At 48.4% G+C, this 20639-nt stretch overlaps 1 protein-coding gene across 9 annotated transcripts in view; it reads right to left on the bottom strand.

The window, feature by feature from the left end:
* Positions 1–20639, bottom strand: part of GNB1L (G protein subunit beta 1 like) — a 58866-nt gene extending 38227 nt beyond the window's left edge. For 3 of the 9 annotated variants that reach the window (XM_080821177.1, XM_080821170.1, XM_080821173.1), the window contains exons 1-2: positions 20421–20631; positions 20206–20300 (exon numbers count right to left, since the gene is read on the bottom strand). The gene's annotated coding sequence lies outside the window, so the exon portion shown is untranslated. Of the gene's footprint in view, positions 1–20205; positions 20301–20420 lie in introns of all 9 variants that reach the window. The other 6 variants (XM_080821176.1, XM_080821175.1, XM_080821174.1 and 3 more) reach the window with 6 other exon arrangements.

The raw sequence follows: 20639 nt of genomic DNA, 5'->3' as shown, positions 1-20639 counted from the left end.
AAACAGAAGCTACAGGAAATGCATGGAGTCACAGAAAAAATTCACCAATAATTGGAGAACAGGATATACTACTACTCTTAGTACAAATCATAGCAAGTGAATAATAAATAATAAGTAAGGAAATAGAAGACTCCAAGGGGTAAATATTATGGATCCATATGGAACTTTACACCCAGAAAACAGAGACTACCCCTTCTTCTCAAGTGCATGTGAACATGTATAAAAATTGTATTCTGGGTCACAAAGAAAACATCAGTAAGTTCCATAAAGAAGAAATATTATAAACACACACTATGACCACAGTGAAGTTATATTAGAAATTAACAAAATAAAAACTAAAATGTCCTCCCAACTAAAAATTTAAAACCATTTATTATACAACAAATTTTAGGTGAAATGGGAAGTACTTAATCTACTAACTTTAAGAAATGACAACGAAAAGCACTATAAACCAGAATTCATGAGGTATATTTAAAGCTTTGATCAGAGCGAAAGTAGAGGCCAATATAACTTATGATTATCATACAAAAATAGTAAATAAAATATTAGCAAACAAAATACAACATCAAATTAAAGAAATAATACAGGATGACCAAGTGGAAATGTAAGGTTAGTTGTTGTGTTTTTTAAAAATATTTTATTTATTTATTTGAGAGAGAGAGAGTATGTGTGTGTGAAGGAGAGCAAGCAAGAGAGAAAATGAGTCGTCGGGGCGCCTGGGTGGCTCAGTGGGTTAAAGTCTCTGCCTTCAGCTCAGGTCATGATCCCAGGGTCCTGGGATCGAGCCCTGCATCGGGCTCTCTGCTCAGCAGGGAGCCTGCTTCCTCCCTCTCTCTCTGTCTGCCTCTCTGCCTACTTGTGATCTCTGTCTATCAAATAAATAAATGAAAAATCTAAAAAAAAAAAAAAAGAGAGAGAACATGAGCAGAGGGGGTGAGAGTCAGAGGGAGATGGAGAAGCAAGCTCCCCACTGAGTAGGAAGCCTGACACTGGGGTTGATCTCAGGACCCTGGGATCATGGCCTGAGCCGAAGCCAAAGGCTTAACCCACTGAGCCATCCAGGTGCCCCAAAACCCATTTTTTATTAAAACATTTAACCAGGGCACCTGGGTTTTTATTAAAACACTTAACCTGGCTCCCTGCTCAGTGGGGGATCTGCTTCTCCCTCACCCTCTGTGCTTCCCCATCACTCGTGCTGTCTCTCTCTCTCTCAAAATAAATAAATAAAATCTTAAAACAAAACAAACCCCACCTAACCAAAGAGAAACTTATGAGTTTCTTAAAAATTATTAAAATACACACACACACACACACACACACAACCTCCTTCTACAGTCAAAACATTACTTTATGAAGAAATATTGGAGGTATTTTTTCTAAGGTCAGAATACCCAGTATCTATACTACTATTCAACACTATACTGAAGGTTTAAGCCAATGCAATTAAATAAGAAAAATCAATTAAAGGCATATGACTTGGAAAAGAAAACAAATGATCTTCCAGATGACATGATGATATACTTGAGAGCCTTAGATAATCAATGATAAAACAAATTCAAATGTTAAAGAAAAAAAAAAAACCACACACCTTAGTATGGTATCAGGGAAAAAACTAACAAAGAGAACTTAATAGCTTCCATATGCACAAACAATAACCTGTTAGAGAAAATTCTGTTCACAATACCAATTAGAAGATAAAATACCTAAGACATTTCTAAACTTTAACACGTCAAAAGAGATAAAATTCAGTATCTTTAGAATATACAGAAATCTTCAAAATTAAGGAAAGAAATTCTGAAAACCAAATAGAAAATGGGCAAAGACATGAATTCACATTCACAAGAAATGAAAATGGCCCTTAAACATATACAAAGATGCTTAACATGACTCACAGTGAAATGCAAAGTAAAACTACATTGACAGGCTTCTGGATCTGGCAAGGATGAAACAAATTCACCATAGCCTCTTTCTCTGGCTGACTATGACTAAAAACTCTAGACAAAGTATAAAAAGCAATTACCTAAAACCTCTGAAAAGTGAACAATGACAGACAGATTTTGGAGGCAAGTAAAACCTTGGAGGAGAAGTGATCTATATGGGTTGAGTTTTCCAATTTTATTCATATGTCTTGCGGCATTGCCTTGGGGTAGGCCCAGCTTGCATAGCTGCAAGGCAGCAGTAGCTAAAACTTAGATAGACTAGTTTCTGGACAACTTTACAAAGAAAAAGTCTAAAGAATGTGAGAGGAAATCCCTGATGGCTAGTTTTTCTCTTCTCTCTCAGTACTGCCTGGACAAGAATGGGCCCTGGACACAGAACTGTGTGGAAGCAGTGACTCTGAGAGAAACCTCTGTCTTTTTGACCAGAGGAACCATAAGAGAATCCTGCTAGATAGAGTGTGTGTGCAGAGTTGGGCATGGGGGTGGGGAATGCAGAGAGGAAAGAGCTAAAGAAAAAGGTCTCTTAATTCTGTGAATGAACTCACAAAAGTCCCACTACTCACTACTGCTCGCTACTGAGTTTCATAAGCCTGGGATAGACCCAAAGGAACCTCTCAAAAGCTTTGAAAATTGAAGAGATTAAAACCATAGCCCACAAAGGGCAAGACAGAACGTGTGTGGCAATTCTAACTGGGCTGACTGCCTGCTAATACAAAACTCAACATTCTCCAGAGGACCCCATGTAACACTCAACCAGAATATGTCTAGGATATAATACAAAGTTATTCAACATACCAAGAACCAGAAAATGAGAGCAGTTCTCAAGGGAAAAGTCAACTTACAGATGCCAACTTCGAGACTATTCAAATATTGGGAATATCAGAAAAGGATTCTAAAGCAACTTCTATAATTATGCTTCATGAGGCAAAGGTAAACATACTTGAAATGAACAGAAGGAAAGTTCTCAGCAGAAAAACATAAATTAATTTTTTAAAGGAAATTTCAAAACAATAACATCCAAAAAATATCCAAAAACAAAAAAATTCAATAATGGAATGGGAGATGACAAAGGAAAGAGCTAAAAAACATGAAGATTGGTCAATAGAAATTATCTAGTATAAAACCAGAAAGAAAAAAACATTGAAATAAATAATTAGAGCATCAGGGACTTGTGAAATAACAGTAAAATGTCTGAGGTTCGTGTCACTAGAGTCTGGAGAAGAAGAGAAAGAAATGGAGCGGGAAAATTACTTGAATAAATAACTATCTGAAATTCCACAAATTTGGGAAGAGACAAAAATTTATAGATTTAAGATCTTAATGAGCCATAAGCAGGATAAAACCACATTCAAATACAGCATAAACTGGGCGCCTGGGTGGCTCAGTGGGTTAAGCCGCTGCCTTCGGCTCAGGTCATGATCTCAGGGTCCTGGGATCGAGTCCCGCATCGGGCTCTCTGCTCAGCAGGGAGCCTGCTTCCCTCTCTCCCTCTCTCTCTGCCTCTCTGTCTACTGTGATCTCTCTCTGTCAAATAAATAAAAAATCTTTAAAAAAAAAAAAAAATACAGCATAAACTGCTGAAAAATAATAAAGAAAAAATCTTGACAGCGATGACACATACATAGGGAAATAACAATCTGAATTAGTGTGGATTTCTCATCAGAAACCACGGAAGCCAGCAGACAGTGGAATACTTTTAAAGTATTGAAAGAAAAAACCTCTATATCCAGTAAATTCTCTTTGGGGAATGAAGGCAAAAACTGATATTCTCAGATGAAGGAAAACTGAGAGAATATTTGGCAGCAGATGTGGCCTAAAGGGAATATTAAAGGAGGTTCTACAGCTCAAAAATAATGTTAATCAGAAGGAATCGTGGAACTTCAAGAAGGCAGAGGAAGAGAAATAGTAAATATCCAGGAAAATATAAAAGACAAATTTTCACCTCTTAAATGAACATGTATATTGTTAAAACGATAATACTGTCTGGTAGGATTCTTAATAGACAGCTATCACATGAAAGCAGGAGGGCAAGGGGACCTATATGATTGTAAGGCTTCTATATTTTATATGAAATGAAAAATAATACTAACCCAAAAAAACTGTTAAAGGTTGAGAATGTACACTGCTATCTCTAGAGGAACCACTAAAAACATATAATACAAAGAGATACAGCTAAAAAGCCAACAGAAAAATTTCAAAGGAGTATTTGAAAATATTTAAATAATTCATAAGAAGACAGAAAAGAAGAGACCGAGAAACCAAAAAATTAAAGGAAAAAGAGAAAACAACAAAACAGTGAAACAAAATAGAATCATATCAATGCCTACGATAAATGTAAATGCTCTTAACATGTTAGTTATTAGATCTAACAATTATAACCTATTAAAAAAAAGACCCAAATGTAAATTATCTGGCAGATACCCACTTTCAATATAAAACACAGATTAAAAGATGAAAAATAATTACTATACATATAATAAAAGAAAGTTGGTTGGAGAGAATATGTTAATGTCACAGAAAGTACACCTCAGAGAAAGGAACAGTACCAGGGATAAGAAGGATAGAAAATAATGAAATGTATCAATTCATCAAAAAGATGTAAGAGTCCTAAATATGTATTCAGCTAACAACAGAACTTCAAAATGTATGAAGGAAAAACTGATGGAACTGAAAAGCAGAAATAAACAAATACATAATTATAGCTAAGACTTAAACTCCTCTTTAGTAATTAGCTGAATAAGTGGCCAAAAAGTCATACAGATTCCTGATTAATACTATCTGTCTACCCGACCTAGCTGACATTAAGAGAATACTCTATCCAACAGAAAAAAACACATTATTCTCAAATGCACATGGAATATTCATCAAGATAGACCATATCCTGGGTCATAAAACCTTAAAAAATGAAGAAACAAAAACATACAAAATATCTTCTCTAATATTATGGAATTAACCTGGAAATCAATAATGGAAAGGTAACTGGAAAATCTCCAAATATTTGGAAAATGAACAATATACTTCGAAATACTCAATTGGTTAAAGAGGTACGTAGTCCCAAGAGAAATTAGGAAATATTTTGCACTTATTAAAAATGAAAAACAAAATAATCAAAATTTGTAGGATACAGCTAAAGTGAGGCATGGAGGAAAAAAATATAGCATTAAATGCCTACATTCAGGGTACCTGGCTGGCTCAGTCAGTACAGCATAAGACTCTTGGATCTCAGGGTTGTGAGTTCAAGCCCCATGCTGGGTGTAGAGATTACTTTAAAAAAAAAAAAACACAAACCTATATTAGAAAAAGAAAAATCTCAAATCAATGATGTAGTCTTCACCTTAAGAAACTAGAAAAAGAAGTACAAAATAAGCCCCAAAGTAAGATAAAGGAAGGAAATGATAAGGATAGAGCAGAAACAAATGAAAAAGGGAATAGTAAAACAATGGAGAAAATCAACAAAATCAGAGACTGGTTCTTTAGAAAGATTTACAACATTGATAAATCTCTATCTAAACAGATAGAAACAAACTATCTTCATGAAAGGATTATCACTCAAGACACAACAAACGTTAAGGAAATGCTATAAACAACCCAATGCACATAAGCTTGACAATTTAGCAGAAATGGAACTGAAGGCCATAAATATTAGAACAAAACCAAGTGCTGATGGAAACGTGGAACACAAAATTCTCATACACTGTTCCTAAGAATGCAAAATGGTACAAGCATTCTGGAAAACACCTGGTAGTTTCTTATAGAGTGAAATATACATGTATCATATTGCCTGGCAATCCTACCCCTTGATAATTATTGGAGAGAAATGAAAATTGATGTGCAAACAAAAGCCTGTACATGAATGTGTACAGCAGTTCTGTTCATGTTGCTCCCAATGACCATTCACAGGTGAATGGAATACTCTCGAGCAATAATAAGGAACTACTGGAAAACGCAACAACATGGATGGAACTCCAGAGAATTATGGTGCGTGAAAGGTTACGTACAGTATGAGCCTAGTTATATGGCATTCCGGCCCAACTAGGCAGAGAGCACAGGTGGGCGGTGGCAAAGGGCCAGGTGTTGGGGGGAGAGGCTGACTATTGAGGGGGAGCAGGAGAAAGGTTCTGAGATAATGGATCAGCTTCTGGGTTGGGATTGTGGTGGTGCTGGTACAGACAGGTGTTAAGAGTCACTGGAAGTACATTTCATAGTAACAATCATATTAATAACAGATCTTCACGAGTTCATTCTGATATAATAAAATAATTTAAAAAATAAACGGGGGAGAGTAGACAAATATTGCATGCAGGAAAATTCCCAATCATTTGTGGAGATACTCAGCCCTCAAGGAACCCCTCATGAGAGGCAGCCCATACTGAGTCCTTCCTAAGAGGACAGTCTGGAAAGGGAAAGAAAAGACCAACTTTACAGAAAGGAAACCTGACAACCACTACCTCAGCCAGGTGACCAAGGCTGAAATCAACAGTGATGTCATTTTGACAGTATGTACCATTAATATGTGATGAGATGATGTTTTATCTTTGAGGTCCAGCTCCTGGAAATCCACAGCCCCAGTCTAATCATGAGAAAGACATGTGACATAGCCTAGCTGAGGAACGAACGTTCCACAAAAGACCTGACTGGTACCCCATAAAACGGTCAAAGCTAGAAAAATAGGGGAAGTCTAAGAAACTGTCACAGCCCAGAGGACACTAAGGACACCTGACAATGAAATGTAATGGGATGCCCTGGATGGCATCCTGGGGAAAGGGGACGTTAGGTAAAAACTCAAGAAATCTGAATAAATGTAGACTTAAGTCAGTAATGATGCACCAATGTCAGTTCATGACTGTGACAGCTGTACCATGCTAATCACGTAAAATGTTAATAAGAAGAGAAGAGGACTCGAGCACGCTTCTGTGCACAAGGTAATGCACTGAGCCACTGCTCTCTTGGGATCCCAGAAAATGTTCTGGGATGCTATTTTTCAAATAAAATATATTAGACAATATTGTGCTTTTTTTTTTCAAGCTACAGTCTATAGGAGTTACCACTAACACATTATGAAAACCCAGTTTCCTGCTTAGACTTTGCTGGCTTAGAGACAATTTCTAATTCTACTTAGGCAGCTTTAAAAAGATTCAATGCCAATTTTTTTTAAAAGATTTTATTTATTTATTTGACAGACACAGATCACAAGTAGGCAAAGAGGCAGGCAGAGAGAGAGAGATGGAAGCAAGCTCCCTGCTGAGCAGAGAGCCCGATGTGGGGCTCGATCCCAGGACCCTGGGATCATGACCTAAGCCGTAGGCAGAGGCTTTAACCCACTGAGCCACCCAGGCGCCCCTCAATGCCAATTTTTAAGGGCTTAGCCCACTTAAAATAATTCACCATCCTGTTTTTGCCCCCAGAGAAGTAGATTTAAATTCACCAGTAGTGTTCCTAATAGCTCCCTAATAGCTAAGCAAATTAGCTGATGACTTTTGTCATAATTGTCATCACCACCATGGTCACCTGGAGAAGCAGAGCAGCGTGCCAGGGAAAGGAAGAATGCATCTCCATCAGCCAGACCAGCTTATTCTCTCCTTGAACTACATAGCCGTCCTAGTGGGAAGGCTCTGAAGTGGCTGGCTCTCCAGGCTGGCAGGAACAGAAACCCACTTTGTGCTTCCCAGGGTACACCTGGGACCGCAAAGATGCTCTCTGGACAGGCCTGTCCTGAGCACTGCTTCATCACCCTCCCACCTTCCTGATCAGGACAGACTACAGCAAGAGTCCCAGAACTGGCCCTTGGAAGCCATATCACAGACACAGTGACCTGGGCAGTCTAGTCCAGGTCACTGGGAAATCTTCCATGGGAATGGAGGTTTGACCACTGCCTTCCATGGTCTTTGAAATACAAGGAGTCCCAGGGGAGTCAGCAGGTGCACAAACAGGCATCAGGAACCAGCCTACAACTTAGGACAATCCCTTTCCAAGTCGTCACCCTGTCGCTGAGGCCCTGGGGGTCAGTGTCCCGCCCACAGCATTGGCTTACCACTGAAGCCAGGGTGGGGGCAGCCCAGTAAGTGATGCCCAGGCCCCAGAGAGGTGGTCCTGCCATAAGTAAGGCCAAGGGCACAGTCCCTTCCAGAGAGGCCGGACTACTGGGCACCTGGGCGGCTCAGTTGGTTAAGCGTCTGACTCTCGATTTCGACTCAGGCCATGATCTCAAGGTTGTGAGATCAAGCTCTGTGCTTGGAGCTTGCTTGAGATTCTCTCCCTCTGCCCTGTCCCCAAAAGCAAAACAAAACAAAACCAGAGAACCTGGACCTGCCCACAACAGCTTTAGAAAGTGTGTCCGGATGAGACAATGGAAGGAACAAGCCTGGGGGACAGTAAGATCCCTGTCCTGTTACCTGCAGCTCCTGGCCACAAAGAACTGGACACACTCCCCGGGCCAAGGAAAGCATGCTGCACCTCCCTGCTCAGGCCCATGGGCTGCCAGGCACAGGCCCAGCCTAGGAGGGATCGGGGCCAGCCGAGCCCGTCCCGGCACCAGCCCAGCCTGCGCCCACAGCACCCCTCCCCAGCCCTAAGCCAGGGAGGCTGGTTTGCCGGGGGTAACTCAAACTTCACAAAGAAACCATTTCTGGAATGGGGCTCCGTTTGGCGATTCGGAGTCAAAGGCGCACTTCATAGCTCCTTTCCAAACCCCATGCATTGTCAGGGCCCTTTCCCCTTTGAAGCCTCGGTGAGTGATTGAAGCGTCTACTTTCCGAGGGGCAGATAGCACTGGGCCGGTAATCTGACTCTAAGCCCGGGGATAAAGGTAGTTTGTTTCCTCTCAGCCCGTCTGTCAACACCTCCTCAGTAATTAGCCCTAATTATTACCAAGGGCCAGCCTCCCATTCGGTTATTAAATCAGAAATAGTATCGTGGCCGGGCATCTGTCAACGCCCGACTGGCGACCTTGGATTCATTGAATCCTCTGTCAGTATCCCTGGCTTCAAAGATGCAGATCCCAGGGAGGGGTTCCGGGGACGCAGTACAGCCAGCCCTGCATGGGAGGGAGGGCTTAGGAGAGGGAAGACAGTGCTCTGAGCAGCCCTGCGCCCCACAGGCCCCATCCCTGCACCTGCCTTCCCCCTGGGCAGCAAGCGCGCACCCCAACCACGGCCATCCCCACCTCTCCCAGTGACTGATGGAACTGTGTGTACTGTGCGGTGGCGGGGCGGGGGGGGGGTGTTGTAAAGAATGCCCTCCAGTTGGGGCGCCTGGGTGGCTCAGTGGGTTAAAGCCTCTGCCTTCGGCTCGGGTCATGATCCCAGGGTTCTGGGATCGAGCCCCGCATCGGGATCTCTGCTGAGCGAGGAGCCTGCTTCCTCCTCTCTCTCTGCCTGCCTCTCTGTCTGCTTGTGATCTCTGTCTGTCAGATAAATAGATAAAATCTTAAAAAAAAAAAAAAAGAATGCCCTCCAGCAGCACTTACCCTAAGGGACCAAAGGTCAGTCCCAGGCCTGCCTGCCTCCAGCACAGTCATGTCCCAGGAGCAACAGGTGAAGGTGACCTGAGGCTCCACAAGGCCCTGTGCTGGCTGCTTCTTGAGAGTACAGGGAAAACCGCCAAGCCCCGCTGCCAGGAGCCCCCTCTGAGCTTTGACTACGGACAGGGCATCTCTCCAGGGGCCAGAAAGGCCGCGAAGCAGATCTGGGGGACAGCTGTTGAAACAACAGACTTCTGTGGTGGAGTCAAGAGTGCTGCACCCCTGAAGGCCCTTGGGAGACAGACTGACAGCTGCCTCCACCCTCAGCCTGAAGCTTCTCGTTCTGTCCAATAGCAGCGAGTCACTTGCCCCATAACTTGGAGTCCTGCTCCTGCAAAGCTCACGCGTTCCTGGCTCCTTTGAGGGAGAACGTGCCCCGTCCCAGCCCCAGGAGCTCCTTGCCTGCAGTAAACCCAGCAGTGCCCCACATGTGTCGAGACATCATTCCGCCAGGTCTGCAGGCACCCCTTCTGGAAGGGTTCCACGGCGTTTGGAGGAGAGGGCAATGGAGAGGCAAAGTTACAGTCACATCCCCTGGGACATGGCTCCTCTGTGGGCATCAAGGCCCACATGGTACGATGGGTGCCCAGGCAGAAGGGAGCACGGTGCTCCTAGCCGCACGCCTGCTCTCCCCTGCCACACCACAGCCAAGTCCCTGCTAGGCGCTCTACCGGGGCTCCCACGCCAGCCGGGCGAGACTGCGCCAGGGCGGCCGGAGTGAGCCTCAGACAAAGGCACAATGATGTAGGACAAACTGGCAGCCACAGTGTGTGAGGTGTGGCCATGTGCTCCGCAGCCAGCAGGGGCTTTGGAGCTGGGCCGCTGAGGCCAGCAGTTGCAGACTGCTGCTCAGGATGGTGGGGGGCAGGCCAAACTTGCTAGACTGAAAGGAAATGCCAGGGAGAGGGGGCTGCCGGGTAGCTGAGGCAGGCTGGCTGGGCAGGCAGCGCCACTCCATGAACAGGCACCTCAAGCTGCAGCTGAGGATGCCTATCACCCCCAGGGGCAGGTCCAGGGAGCCTGGAAAGATGGCAGGAAGGAAGTCCAGGTCGGGAGCACTTTCAGCTGGCCTGCCCCCACAAACTTCCAGGCAGGAGTGGGAAGCCAGCCAGGCCAGCAGCATTTTTGTCCCCGGTGAACACACGGAAAAGCTCACTGTTTTACAGGAAGTGTGACCATTCCCACGCACCAGTGCCAGCCTCTGGGGCCTGCTTCCGCCATGAGATCTGGTCCACGGCAGCCAGCTGCCCAGTGCTGATGACAGCCCCCAGACAACTCTCACCCTGGGCACGGAATGGGCCAATCCCCAGGGGATAGTGCCCAGGCAGCTCCTGGGAACCTGATCCCACTGGGAGAGAGGGTCTGTAACCATGGTGGTGGGGATACACTTTCCGACAGGGATCCATGTTTCCTCCTGCGACAGAGGCTACCTGCCTGCTGCCTCCTAGCACATGCAAGGCAGAAATTCTCTCCATTACCCAGGCAGCAAAGGGAGCCTTGCTAAGTTCAGCAACTTGTGGGGGATGAAGGGGGACAGGGGACATGGGACGTGATGATAGGGGCCAGGAAACCATGGTGGAACTCAGGAAGCAGGAACCTGGAGTGGGGTGGGAACACAGGGGCAGAGCTGCACTGGCTCTGGGGTTACCCTCCTGCCCGTCATCATCCATGGCTCCCATTTGCACCCTGATTTTCAGGGAGAGGAACACAGGGGTCTTGGTGGTGGAAAGGTTGCCATGTCCTAGAGGACAGTGCACTGGATCAGTTACCTGGCCACCCCATGCTTCCTGAATTCCCCTACCTTGTAGGCCCTCACAGGCCTCCCACCTCTCCACCTGTAGCCTTCAGAAAACCTTGGTTTTGGTGCAAAATGTGAAGGCGAACAACACTCTGCACTCAGGACCCCATGGGGCATGAGATGCAGCACTCCCAGTGCCAGGTGTCCCTGCACTGACCACACAGCACCTGCACGTATGGCCGAGTATGGGCTCACTGTCAGTCCAGGCCCTATGCTACTTAGGCACACAGGTGGACAAGAGCCCAGAATGCTCCTCTCCACTGTCTGGCGGCCCCTCCCGGCAAGTGGATGAGCACCCAGCACCCACAGCCCCAGCCCTGGCTGTGCCCCTCCTGAGGCCAGGAGAGAAGGAATGGGCTGCCAAGGGCACCCCGCAGACCAGGGACTTCTCCCGGGCTCACCATCAACACCCTTGTAACAGAGATCATGTAGTCCATTTACAAATGAGGCCACCACAGCCCAAAGAGAAAGTGAGCTCAGGATGCCTGCTGTCTGGCACAGCACACGTGGCCAGCTGATCCACCAACAGGGTGCCCCCAGGATAGGGACTGACCAACACTGGAGTCGAGCGGACACACCATGGTCCACTGTACCATCCTCTCCACGTCTGTTTTTGACATGTGTTTTTACAACTAGCCAAAACAACTGAAAAAACATGTGTCAGAGAGGGGGAGGGAGAGTTGGGAATATTTCTCTATCAAATAATGAACACTCACTATAAAGCCAGATAATTGGTGGAGGACCAGACCAGAGAGCCAGGCATGTATGAGAAAGATGGCACCATGGGCAGGCTGGGCCAGCGTGGCATCCTTAACCTGGGGTGGGAAGGTCTGTGCCCTGTGGGAAAAGGGTCCTCTACTTTTTAGGGTAGGACAGGTCATGCTGTGGAAAACACGAGCCCCCAAACTCAGCGGCTCCGCACCTCAGAGATTCCCACTCCTGTTACAAGACTGGCACAGGCGGGTAGAGGGGCCCTGCCTGTCACTCAGCGATGCTCCAAGGGTGCTCACCACAGCACTTTTGGAAATTGCAAAAATGAAAAATAAGAACTCCATCATGAGCATTATTAGGGGCAAACTGTGTCCATCCCCCTGCCCCCCAATTCACATGTTGAAGTTCTAGCCCCTACCCTTTCAGAATGTGACTCTATTTGGAGATAGGACCTCTATAAAAAGGGCATTAAGGTTAAATGAGGTCATGTGGGTGGCCCCTAATCCAACAGGACTAGTCCTTAAAAGAGGAATTAGAACCAAAAGGCACAGAGACACAACCATGTGAGGACACAGGGAGGAGACGGCCATCACAAGCCAAGCGGACAGACCGCAGGAGAAACAAGCGTGCTAGCACCTTGATCTTGGGCTTCCAGCCTCCAGAACTGGGAGGAATACATTCTGTCGTTTAAGCCCCACAGCCTTTGTAAACTCGCAGGCATCTTTCCACGGGTACTGATGGAGGCCTGCCCCCACTTTGGCGACAGCTGCCCTGTTGAGTGTCAGGTTCACCTTCTCCATGCTGACGGCCTCACCCCACGGGAGGATTAGCCACTCATCCCTCAGAACTCAGGTGTGGTTTGGCAGCTTCCTTTGGCCACCATCATGGAAAAGGAGTGACAAGTATCACTTGTGGTTCACTGTGGTCTTTCCCCTGCCTCTGTGGTTGTGGAGAAGTACGTCCAGTGAACTCCTGTTGGCATGGGTCCTCTGCCATGGGTGGGGGCCATGCCGGCTGGTCTGTGACAGATGAGTAGTGAGACGTGGGAGGTTGTGACTGCAGCACAGTCTGGCTCATCCCAACTGATGGGACAGGACAACAGCTCTATTTACCTCAGTCCGTGCTATAGGACCTTTGGGCCGTTTCCAGTCTTGCTGTTAATGCGGTGAGTGCCTGCTAGGCACCTGACAGGGCTCAGACCTTACCCATTTGATCTTCCCACTGCCTTATGAGGTCAGGTGACACCAAGGACCATGAGCTTGCAAGTGGAGGAAAGGTGTGACCGAGCTCAAGTCCATGCTCTGAAGTCCCACACTGAGGAAGAACAGTGGCCATCTGCACATAAGCCAAGTGGTCAGGGTCTGTGTGCTTAGAAATGTTAAGGGGGGGGGGGGGCGCCCGGGTGGCACAGTGGGTTAAAGTCTCTGCCTTCGGCTCGGGTCCTTCAGTTCGGGTCATGATCCCAGGACCCTGGGATCGAGCCCCACATCGGGCTCTCTGCTCAGCAGGCAGCCTGCTTCCCTCTCTCTCTGCCTGCCTCTCTGCCTGCTTGTGATCTCTGCCTGTCAAATAAATGAAAAAAATCTTAAAAAAAAAAAAAAGAGAGAGAAAAGAAATGTTATGGAGGTGATTTGTAGTATTGGATAGTCCCAACAATAGCAAGAAAAAGCCTCTTTCTCCATACCTTCAGCAATTCTGGATATCTAGAACTTTGAAAGTTCTGGGATCACAGGCAGGAAAAAAAAAATCACCCATATTTCCCTGTAGTACTTTCAAGATTTTTTTTAAAATATTGACATCTTTAATCCATCTGGAGTGGAGCCTGGCGCAGAGTGAGGTGGGTATCCAGTTTTACTATTTTCCAGATGGCTAACCAGTTGTTCCAACTCCTTTTACTAAATAATCCATTTCACCCCCATTAATTTGAAACCATACCTTTAGCATGAACCAAATCCTGCATTTATTTGGCTTTATTTCAGAGTTCTCTATTCTCCTCTGTTCATCCATCCACACCAATTCCAAGTACATTCATTGTTGCAGCTTTATAAAGAGTGTGGTCCCTCAGAGGACCGTATCCATGATACTTCTGGTGTTCAACTTTTCCTCGTAGACATGTACTTTAAAAATTCTTCTATTGTGCCCGCTGTGTCCTAGCTTTAGGAAATAAAATCTCCATGTTATTTCCAAGGCCAAGTACGGGACAGGCACAATGATTTGGTAGACAGACCCTAGCACATCGGCCAGACCCTGAGCACAGCCAGCAAACCTTGCCAGACTGTCCTGGTCCCAGAAGCAGCCTCCTCTAGCCTCACACCTGTGTGTGAAGAGCCGGGAGTGGTGAATGCCCTGAGGATTCTCCTCCCGTCACACATGGCAGGGCCTCCTCTTCTGGTTCTCTGTGTTCCTTCTCCCCGCTCAGAACGGGAAAGCAGCTAGGTCACTGCATCTGCCCAAAGACAGGGCACAGCATCAGCTGCCAATGAAACCGTCACTCTGCAACACCATATGCACTGCCTATCTGCAAGGCCAGGCCAGAGCCTTCCCCTCCTCTCCTGATGCCACCCTCAAGGGCACCCAGGAACTGGCAACCTTGCCTTTGCCGCTAAGGCCCCACCCTCATTTCTTGTCCTTTGTGATGAGAGCCCAACCACAACCGGACCCATTTTCCAAATTAAAATACAGGTCGTCTGGCCTCTCCACGGGTCCTCTTGGGCCTGCCTCTGGAGAGGTGGCCCTCAGGAGAGGGATGCCAGACTACAAACCAAGCTGGCAGGAGCTGTCTGGGGCCCAAAGGAGATGGCAATGGGGTCAGAAGGGAAGATGGTGATCTTGAGCTGAAAGGGATTCACTTCAGATCCACTAAATGTGGATGAGAAAGGTGCCCTGTTCAGAGGCCAGCACTAGAGGGGATGTCAACTAAGGCACTGGGTCATCAGCCCAGAGAGTAACCCCAGGTTCTACGGTCAGAGACATCTTACCAACTCAAAAGATATGGCCAACAATATCACACCCACTGGCAGGCCAGGGTCTGCCCTGCCATGGGAAACAGTCTGAGCTGGGTCTGGAAAAGGAGGAGGGTCCAGACCTGAGCAATAGCAGTGGCAGGGGGGCAGCAGTGCGTCTGGGGTTGGGTTACAACGTGCAGAGATTTCCTACACTTGATCAGAATCAAGGCTGCAGTGATTTCTTCTGTTCGATTGCTTGTTTGCTTTTAGGGTTCTATCAGCCTCCCACTTATTTCTAAGACTTGCACCTGTTTTACTTACAGGGCATCAGGGCCATAAAACAGCTCACACATAAAACCATCTGAAGCCAGAGACTTTAAAAACGACAATTACTAAATACAATAATCCCAGCAGTGTCTATTTTACTTAAAAATTTTTACCAGATATTTGTTTATTTGCTTCCTAATTTTTCTCTAAAATAACTAGTTTTAGCAGCAGTTCACATTTCCACTTACTTTTTCTTCCTACTTTCCAGGAAAGCGTTGTTTCCACAACTGTAAAACTGGAGGGATATGATGTTCTTGTCTAATTGTCCCTCTGGGTAGGTGCACTGTACCCATCCTGTGTTAAACTTGGCTGAGGGGGTTCTGAACTCAGTTCTCATTATTAGAAAACCCATCCTTGTACAGAACAGGTCTTCCTTAATCCCAATCCAAACCTCTGGCCCCTGGGTCTAAAGCTCTGGTTTGCAGCCTGCTGCTGGATTTACTTCCGGCTCTAGGAAGTCAGTTCTCAAAATCACACTCTACCTGCCAAGCCTCCCGCTCCCACCTATTCAGCCTAACTCCTGCCTTCAACCAGACCCTTCAATTCTCAAAGCCCCCACCGGAAACCACACCTCCAACACTGACCTCGAGTGCTTGAGGCTAGGGCCTACCCTGAAGAGGCAATAGTGCTCCTGCTAACAAAATAAGGGCTCTGCCCGCTGGCACCCACCACACAAGAGGAGCCGTGGATTCAACATATGTTTAATGAACTGTGTACCAGGAACACAAAGCTGATCGAGATGTGCTCCTGCCCTAGAGGCTCACAGTCTACCCAGAGATCCAAGTCATTTATAGTGTTATGGTTTAAGTGCAGAGTGAGCAATGTGCAAGAGTGGGCAGGGAGACAGGGACCGCTGAAGAGCAGAAAGTGGGAGGGCAACATAGGCAAAGGCACTGAGACACAGAAATTCATGCCAACTTCTGAAGAAAGCCAGGTATCACTAGAATGTTGATAAACAAAAGGGGAAAATGAGAATTGAATTGAAACTGGCCAGGAGGCCTGTATCTTACCTTCCTAGCTGGCCAAGGCTGGTGGTAAACCCATAGGGAAGCATCTTTCTCTGCCATCCCACTCATACTAAATGATCAAAGTGGCTGCTTCCTCCACGCAGCCGTCCTTAAATTCCAGCCCAGAGGACAGAGGTCACAGGGAGCCAAGACGGGGAAGGGGGCCAAAGTAGAGACATCACCCAGGGGCAGATTCACAAGGAGCTGACAGGACAGACCTAGTCCAGTCCAGCCAACATTGAACAAAGGGTTCCAGGGAGTGGAACAGCTATAAAGACATACAAAAATCTGACGAGACTGCTTTTGAAATTGTCCAACCAGTGGAAACGCACCTGAGAACCTACTGGGAGGCAGATTCTGGGCCACTGGGGAAGTCGTGAGGATGATGCACACAGCAAAGAGTCCACTATTCTGTTATAACAGGAGATGGGGTGGTGAGGGGGACGAGAGGGCTGTTTGTGCTCAGAGGAGAGGCCAAATGGGTGCACCTCCTACCCAACAATAAAGCAAGTGGGTAGGGCAAATATCTGGGAAAGCCATCCTGTCCTGTTGGGGGGCTGTGGGCTATGTAGCTATGTAGGCCACTTGGTCACAAGGAGCACTGCTCCACCTCCCTGGGCTGTGTGCAGAACCCAGGGCTGTGGAGTGGGGAGTAGGAGAAACTGCTAAGTCTCCTGGGGCTCTTGAGGTGTCCGCCACCCACTGTGGGGTACCTAAGGATGCCTCCTGGTCTACCTCCATCTCAGAAATCTCCTCTGTCTTCTGGGGGTTCTGGACGCCCTGGTGGAACTGGATCTGGCTTCTGGGCAGGCAGGTTAGCAGATCCTGAAAGTACAGGAACAGGTGTAGGGGTCATCTCCCCTGGCTGGGACGGGGCTGGCCCCACAGGACCAGGATCAGTGCTGCATGCAGAGCTAGACAAGGTAGGGGACTCCACAGACCCAAGGCTGTTCTCCTTGGCCCACTGCTGTTCAGGGAGAGTATTTCTGTGTGTAGAGTTGGAACTACAAACAGCAGGGGTGGCCACAGCAATGGGGACAGCGCCCACGTTGAGCACCAGGGCCTCTGAGTACCTAGCTAAGTACTGCCTCACCATAGGCAGCTGTGGGGCCATTGTGGGCTGGCTTGAGGCAGCAGGTAGCGGGGCAAGGTGATACACCATGGTATTCAGTAAAACTGTTCGGGTTTTGAAAAACTTCCTTGAAATCCTGGCAGAAGAGCTCATAATCATCAGGAAGGAGCAGGTCCCCATCAATGTAGGGGGCTGCCCATGCCTGGGGTCAGTCCATTAGGTGCCCTAGGATATCCCAAGACACAGGAGAGGTTGTGGACAAATCAAAGTGGACAAATCGGTCCAGAAGCCATGGGGAGCAATCAAAGGTGCATGGGTGTGAGATTGGCACACAGCAGAAGTCCACCCTGGGGACCATGGGCCAGGCATGCACAGAGCCGGGGGCCCCCCTTCTGTGGGCTTACCAGCAGGAGCACTAATGGCCGTGCTCTTCTGCTCCATGGTTGTGCAAGCGCACACACAGGGTCCCCACAGCAGGGCTGCTCAATCCAGGGATCCACTGGGGTGGGGGACATATGTGACCTCTGGAGAGACCTGGTCCATCTGCTGCCAAGGGTGTGCAATGGCATAACTGGTTCCCACCCAGATGGGATTGTGAGGGCCCTGCCAACACGCCAGCCAAGGGACATGCTGGGAACAGAAGGGAGTTGCCACACCGACTATAAGAAGAAGGAGGAAGAAAGAAGAAATGGCGCAGTGGGGAGAGTGGGCATGACACAACGGGACAGAGATGGGCTGAAAAGGAGTGTGGCAAACCCAGGCATCCCAGGTAACTGCTGAGGGTCAGAAGAGCTGACAGCTGTGGCCTCAGGAGTGTTGAGAAGAGCTGATGGGACTGTCAGACGCAGGCCACCATCCAAGGCAATCTGTCCAAAAACAAGGTGGGGAAGAGCGGAAACAAGGCCAAACAAGCTCCACTGTGCAGCAGGAGGAATCCCAGGCAAATCCCAGGAACCCAACTAGGAGCTCTGAGTGGAAGAAGAGCCCAGGAGGCAGGCCTATGATGTCTGAGAAGGTGGACAAATGCCACCTGTGACGTTTCACGGGCAAGTTGTGATGGCAGATGCTGTCAGTCGCAGGAGAAGGAAAGAGGGCCAGATCAGAATCCCCAGGGTTTCCTTGGATGGCTTGGCTGGCTGTCAGGGAGTTTCAGGAAAATGACAGAAGCAACCTTTTACTGAGTGCTCTGTCTGTGCCAAACACTGACCCCCTGATGAGGCTGGTACTGTTATCATACTAGAGGCAGAGTGGTGAGTGAAGTCATCTGTTTGCAGCCACACACCAACCACCACTAAGTGATGGAGGCAGCTGAACCTGACTCTAAAGACCACAGCTTAACCACCACACATCACCATGCTGGTTAGGAACTACCCTTCAATCCACCAAGAAGGAGTCCCCTAGTCACCCCAAACACTGTAACTGTTATATAAGTATCAAAAGATCCTTTAACATCAAAGCACGAGGAGCTTGAAAGGTGCTACCTTTATCCTCAACAGAAGCCTGGGGACCCGCTATTCTCTGTGCCCTCCAACCTCCTCATCCGCGCTTTCCAGACTCACCTCACCACTCAGACTGTAGCCCGTTGGCAAAGACACCCCACCTTGAACACCACCTCCCTGTGTCCCCATTCCTGTCAACAGCCCAGCATCCACACCCCCAAGTTTAATCCCACTTGCTACACCTTCTTTCACCACACCTTTACTCCTGTAAAGGGCCTGGAGAGCAGTGGTCATCAACCCTAAGCAGCCCAAAGAGCCCTGAAGTGGAAAAGGAGGCTGCAACCATCATCTTCCAATGCCAGAAGCCCTCTCCCAGGGCTCTCACGCTGCCCAGCTTGATAGTGGCCACCTCTTCAGTCTCTCTGCAAAGGGAGGTCCACTCATAGCCACCACAGAACACACTCTGCAACCCCTCCACACAGACCCTAATGCTCCATCAACTCACAACGGGGCACCACAGCCTGCACACACCTTTGCGCATAGTTGCCCATGTGTTTATCTCTCCTGTCCCCATCAGAGTGAGATCCTCCAGGGAGATACAGCTCTGCTGGGCTTTCTGCTGAGCACCTCCCAGGGCAGCCTGCAGCACCCACCTTTGCCACCCAAGAATTCTGGAACCTCTCAGGTTCCAGTGGAGGTTCTTCCACCTGAAAATCCTCCCCATCCTAACACAGGAAAAGAATATGCTAGAGCCTGCCAGCAGTAGTGGCCTAAGGGGCAGCACACAAACGCAGTCTACTTGTGAGCCCAGTTCAGTCCCTCATGGAGTTCTGAAAACCAGTGACTGTGAGCCATGCCCCAGCTCCTGCCACCAATCTAAGGTTAAGTGGCAGGCAACATGCAAAAACCACATCCCATGCTCAGGACAGAGTGCACACGACCCAGGTCTCTGCCCTGGATTCCTCCCAGTCCCAAACTCCCACCCCCAACCAGAACCCCAGCTGTTTCCTGCCTGCTCACCAGCATGCCTGTGTGCCCCCTGCAGCCTGAGGGAGAAGAGAAGCCTCCCTTGCTCCAACCAGCCAGCCCTGGTTCAGGCTTTGGGCCTGAACCGTCCTTGACTACCAGTCTGTTGACCTCTATCCCTTCTCCCCCCCACCCTAACACTGAAGGATTTGGTCCCTTCTCCTGGACTGCACAGCGCTCTACTCAAGGAACACGTACCGGGACGCACGCGCATTTGCCTCCCCGCAAAGCCCAAAAGCACCGCGAACGCTAGAGCATTCTCAGCTCCGAGGTGACCCGGGGCCCAGGGGGTAGAATAACTTGCCCAAGGCCTCACAGCGAGTGGAGGGCAGACCACTGCACCACCCCTCCCGCAAACGCCATGCAGGAAACCGCCGGGATATGAGTTCACAAGTCCCACTGCAAAAAGAAGCCAACCTACCTGAGGCTGCGCGAAGCGTCTGTGAAGAGGGTCCACGGATCTGCGGCTGGAGACTGCGGACCGGTCCCCTCCCGGAGCGAGCGTCCAAGTGCCACCTAAAAAGTGCAGAACAATATCGGCCGCCGTGAGGCAAGGCGGGAAGCGGGGGCGACCTCCGAAGACCGCGGGAACCACCCGAACATGACTCCAGGATCTCCCCAGCCTGCGGCGCGGACCGAGAAACTGAGGCTCGCCTTTCGGAAGGGCAACTGGGACACAGTCCGGGGACTCCGAGCGCTTCTCTGCGGACAGGGGCTTAGGAAGGGATGAAGGGGCGGGGTCCCAGCTGGCCGCTCGGGTTCCGCCGCCCCACTGACCCGCCGGGCCGAAGGTGGCTACGCTCGCTCGGACTGACGCAGCGTTCAGAGCGGAACACGTCGCGCAGCCACGCCCCC

This window comes from Martes martes (assembly GCF_963455335.1).
Source record: "Martes martes genome assembly, chromosome: 13".
NCBI classification, from domain to species: domain Eukaryota; kingdom Metazoa; phylum Chordata; class Mammalia; order Carnivora; family Mustelidae; genus Martes; species Martes martes.
The sequence above is the reverse complement of the archived record's forward strand: the minus strand, read 5'-3'. Positions and strand labels throughout refer to the sequence as shown.